Consider the following 6,043-nt stretch of genomic DNA (forward strand, 5'->3'; position numbering starts at 1 on the left):
ATTTGTCGGTAAATGGTGTCAACGTGTACAAATCATTCATTAAAACTTGCCTGGAGGCCAGTCTCAGCACTTCCGGTCCAGGCCTGGTTGGTGTTTATATCCGCAAGGTGCGTGCGGTCGTCACGGCGCACGTAGTACGCATATCCGGTGCATGTGGTGCCGAAGTCAATGGCCGCAACAACCAGCTTCTTGGAGCCGGAATTATGTCGAAATCCAGACATTGCAACCAAAATCTAAAACTTCATTGAACTGAAACAAAGTGTACACTCAGCGATGTGTTCGGAAATATACATAACACTATCGTTCTGTCGTATGATTTGTAAATTTAAATATATTAAGTATTTTAATACTTGCGATAATATAATACCGATTTCAGCTAAAACTTTCCCAGCTTAATGGCAGTAATGTGTTGATGATTTTAATGAAATGAATTTTGACTTCCACATATTTTTCATAATTATGGCCTTATTTATGTTTTTCCACTAGAGTCTAACCTGCGGTCGTGACTACTTGCATTAACCGACTATTTCTTTTTTTATAATATATATCGCCATACATTTCATGGGTTCATCTTTTAACGGGACTCGCGATTTCACACGTTAATTGTATCAGAATTTCAACATTGCTAAACACTTACAACTACAATGTCTACATAATACCAAACCGCAATGTATCATGTTCATTAAGTCCAGTTTCTCTCACAACTGTGTTTCCTAGGTCCATCCATTTGAACAAACACATGAACAGATTTAATAGAATTAATAATGTGTTTACATGATTAAATATATTTAAATGGCCGAGTGCTTTCAGGCAGTATTAGCTCATTATTGATGATTATTAAGATAAACGTGTTAATAAGTTAATGGCTAAGGTCCTTTGTATTTTAACGAGTAACGCTGAATGGATGAATAGTTAAGTGACTATCTCACAGTAATCAAATAGCTACAGTTATGGTATCAATACACGTACGACTGGCGGCAGCAATGTCGCTAGGCCCTACAGGATTCGAAGTTACGAGTATGTGAATTAAATATAGTATCAAACAAACTGAGTTAAATTTGAAGCATATAGAAGATATTCATAGAATGCGATAAAAGGATAATAATCTTTCCTTTTTTAAAGTAAAGGATTGTTCATAACCGGCTTACTACAACTGTACGGCGATATTTGTGTCCATCACGGACTGTGTCCGCACTGAAGACCTGCGTTTACAAAGACCGCAACGTAAGCGCAGTTTGAATCTCTTCAGTTCCGTATGGTGTGCGAACTGGTCCAAAACTATTCTAAACCGTATCGGACGGTTTGTAAACCGTCCGGGACGATACAGGAAAGTTTTGGACCGTTCGTGCGCATAAACCGTAAGATACGGTCTAAACTGTATCGGACGGTTTCCTTTCCGTAACATAAGTTGTACGAGCGTAATGTAATATCGTTGTCATCTGGAGCGACGCTCTTTTTCTCGGACAAAACATTAATTTCAAAATCTTCAATCAATCATTGCTGCCAAACACGTCAGAGTTAAAAATGAATATTTTAAGTACTCGGAAAAAATGTATGTGCTCACAAAGTATTTCTGACATAGGTAACGAATTTCATCTTTTACATAGAGAATACTAGGTTAGTGTTGATTAAAGATCAGGTTTATCATGCGAGGCTTAGAAAACATAAAGCACGAGCCTTGGCCTGATGATTTTTCACAGAGTTATGGCCCTTTAAAATTTTTAAGTTGCTATACCATCCATTGTATTATATTGTGAGAAAAAAATATCTTTGGGGAGCATCACCCGTCTCCGACGGTTTCTTGTGTAATAATTGTTTTTTTTTAACTTTGTGATAAAAATAAAACGCCCGGTACGGTTTGCAGACGCACGAGCGGTTCAAAAGTATATATAAACCGTCCGATACAGTTTAGGAAACCGTCCGGGACGGTTTATCCGATACGGTTCAGGATAGTTTTTGTCCAGTTCGTACACCATAGTTTCGTGCGTGTGTGTGTTTTTCGAAGTGTATGAGTTCCGTCTGCACGTGCGGCGCCATTTTGTGTGGGCCCGGAGTGTGAACCCGCAGTCAAAGTTGATACGTATTTCGAATAACCGGGTAAAGCTGCAAATTCCAGCGTATAAGCTGTTACTGGCAGATTTTACTTGTTTTGTGTTGTCTGATGTTGTTGGAGGGGGGGGGGGGGCGGAGTACCCAGAGGAAACCCCACCTGTTCGGCAAGGTGAAAACCACACTCACATGCTTCCGGAAACGGGTCGCCTAGATGGGAAGACACTACGCAAACCAGACAGTCCAAGTGTTTCGTGCACTGAACATATAAATAATTAGACACTCGTTTAACTGAAATAAATGCCTGTTCAAGCACTAGGTAGGATACAAGTCAACAGCAGTTTTATTTGACACGGTTTAAACAATGTACTTTCGCCTAAAGCGAGTAAAGGATCAATAACAGGCTTAAATATAACGCATCACTTAATCATATCAATATAGTTCCCTTATTTTTTAACGGATTGTGTTGATATATGGACCAAGAATAATTCAACACATATCTGATAATTCGTGAAAATTTAATTGAAATTGAAAAACAACAAAATAACAAATTTAACAAATTAAAAACGTAACTTCAAAAGTCAAAGTCGCAAACTCGTACAACGTAAAATAACAATGTGAAAAGTAAAACGCATAAACTTACACGTCTTAATAACTAACCGGCTTGCAACATGCCGATTGAGCCGTTGCGCTCCTGATTATTCATACGAGCCATATTGTTTTTCTTTAATTAAAGTTATGTTTTTCTTGTGTAAAAACTCACCTAGAATGATGAAATTGAAATTAAATTGGAACTAGAACTGGCGCGGCAGAGGCTGACGCGTATCCCAACGCCGCATGTTTGACCCAGGGGCGCCCCAGGGTTGGTAATGGGGCCATGCATAGTTGAGATTGATCATATTGTCAGAAGAGAAGTTCGGTATCAATTAGAAGTGAATCGGTGTAGAAATGAAGAAATTATAGTAAAAGGCAATTTTGGGTGGGTGTGGCCTATGTGGGCGGGCGCCCCAGGGTTGGTTATTGTGCCATGCATAGTTGAGAATGACCGTATTGTCATAAGAGCAGTTCAGTATCAATTAGAAGTGAATCGGTGTAGAAATGAAGAAGTTATCGTAAAAGGCAATTTTGGGTGGGTGTGGCCTATGTGGGCGGGGCGCCCCAGGGTTGGTAATGGGGCCATGCATAGTTGAGATTGACCGTATTATCATAAAAGTGGTTCAGTATCAATTTGAAGTGAATCGGTGTAGAAATGAAAAAAATATAGTAAATGGCAATTTTGGGTGGGTATGGTCTATAAGGGCGGGGCGCCCCAGGGTTGGTAATGGGACCATACATAGTTGAGATTAACCGTTTTGTCATAAGAGAGATTCAGTATCAATTTGAAGTGAATCGGTGTAGAAATGAAGAAATTATAGTAAAAGGCAATTTTGGGTGGGCGTGGTCTATGTGGGCGGAGCGCCCCAGGGTTGGTAATGGGGCCATGCATAGTTGAGATTGACCGTATTGTCATAAGAGATGTTCAGTATCAATTTGAAGTAAATCGGTGTAGAAATGAAGAAGTTAATGTAAAATAACATTAAAAAATGAGTGAAAATCTCTTACCCGGCCCCACCCCAACCCCCATAACTTTTGACCCAGGGGTCAGATCAAAATTCCAAATAGTGCAGGGTCGCACATATGCTCATAGCTACCATGTGTGTAAGTTTCAAGGTTCTAGTGCTTATAGTGTAGGAGGGGATAGTGGCCAGGACGGACGGACAGACAGACAGACGGCGAAGATAACCACAATATCCCCACGCTTTCAAAAAGCGTGGGGATAATAACATGTATATCGCGTTTTACTACACTTGGTGACTTTTCTAATGCAACACTTTTAAAAATTACAGAAATCAGTAATAAGTAAATATTTTATTTAAAATTGCACATGTGATCATTTGACTACATTATGTGCAAGCAAACGATAAAATCATTCATCCAGGATTTCGGAAAGGGCGGTCTACGACTGATGCAATATTTATTCTCCATTCCCTTGTTAAAAATTATTTATTTGAAAATAAGAGATTATATATTATTTTTGTGGACATGATGAAATGTTTTGATACTATATATAGAAATGCATTATGGTTAAAAATGTATAAATGTGGCATACAGGGTAAAATTCTTAGGATTGTTCGGGATATGTATAAAAAAGTTAAATCTTGTGTTAAGTCATTGTCTTCATATTCTGACTATTTTTCATATGCAGTGGGGCTTCGTCAGGGGGAGGTTATGTCCCCTTTATTATTTTCTTTGTTTGTAGAAGATCTCGAGTTGTTTTTACAAAATGATGTACAATCCGGATTGCATATTGATGACATTGTCTTGATTTTACTGTTATTTGCTGACGACATGGCCATTGTAGGTAAATCGCCAGACGAAATTCAAAATCATTTAGATAATCTACATTATTATTGCAATGTTTGGGGATTAAAAGTAAATACAGAGAAAACAAAGATTATGGTATTTAGGAAAAGAGGCGGATTATTGCCCAACGAAAAGTGGACCTACAATGGACATGTCATTCAAGTAGTGAACGATTTAATTATCTAGGAGTTGTTTTTAATTATACTGGGAGTTTCACATTGAATCAGGAACACCTAACGGGTAAAGCATTAAAAGCAATGAATATCTTATTATCTAAATGTCATGACTATGATTTAAAGCCCAAAATTCTTTGTCAACTATTTGACGCTTTTGTTGGTTCCATTTTAAACTATGCCTCGGAAGTTTGGGGCTATACTAAATCTAAGGAATTAGAAAGAATTCATTTGAAAGTTTGTAAACGATTATTAAAGGTTAAACTTAACACGTGTAATGCATGTGTTTATGGTGAGCTGGGTAGATATCCCATGTATATAAATAGATATGTACGTGTCATTAAATATTGGTTTAATATACGTAGATCGAAAAATATCATTATTAAAACTGTATATAACTTGACCGTTTCAGATTACCACAAAGGCTGTCATAATTGGATATTTAATGTTAAAAAGATGCTTGATGACTTTGGTTTCAGTTATGTATTTGATGATGTAACTAATATTAATATTGATATTAATACATTTGTAGAGGAATTTAAACGCAGAGTATATGATCACTTTACACAGGACTGGTATGGGACATTTAACAACAGTTCAATGCTAGATGTTTACCGAAGTTTTAAAATCCACTTTGAATATGATTCCTACCTAGACATTATCCCAAGAAGTTTGAGATACCTTTTTACTAGACTTAGATTGTCAGCCCACCATTACATATTCAAACCGGTCGTTATGCGAGACAAATCATTTCTAGAAACCTTCGATATTGCATTTGTTGCGATTCGACCGATATTGAAGATGAATTTCACTTTATTTGTATTTGCCCGACGTTTGGAAACATTAGAAAAAAATACATTAAAGCATGTTATTACATAAGACCATCTATGTATAAATATTTAAGTTTACTGCAAACGAATAATAAAACAGAACTACATGTAATTAATATATGCCTTTATGTAAAAGAATCACTTAAAGTACGAACATCTATTCTAAATGCAAGAATACTCTAATTGTTCACCCTCTTTTTTCATTTTTTTTCTTTCTTTTCTGTTGTTGTTATATTTAATTTGTAATCACGCCACTGTATTTGCTTAGTAAATGATTTGTAAATTTGTATAAAACCTTGTTCCTATCACAATTGACAAACTGTACTGTTATCATTATGTGTTGTTGACGATGTACTTTGTACAAGTCGAAATAAAATGTCTGTCTGTCTGTCTGTCATGACGATCGGACGCTTTAGCGAGTGGGGAAGGTAGCCTGCAAAGTGCGCGATTGCGCTGCTGAATATTCATACAAGCTATATTGTTTTGTAAATTAATTTTATGTTTTTCTTGTGTAAGAACCCACCTAAAATAACTAAATTGAAATAAAACTAAAATTATATTGCGTTTTACCATTTCCACGTGCAAAAA

The sequence above is a fragment of the Dreissena polymorpha genome, chromosome 5 (assembly GCF_020536995.1).
Source record: "Dreissena polymorpha isolate Duluth1 chromosome 5, UMN_Dpol_1.0, whole genome shotgun sequence".
Classification (NCBI taxonomy): Eukaryota; Metazoa; Mollusca; class Bivalvia; order Myida; family Dreissenidae; genus Dreissena; species Dreissena polymorpha.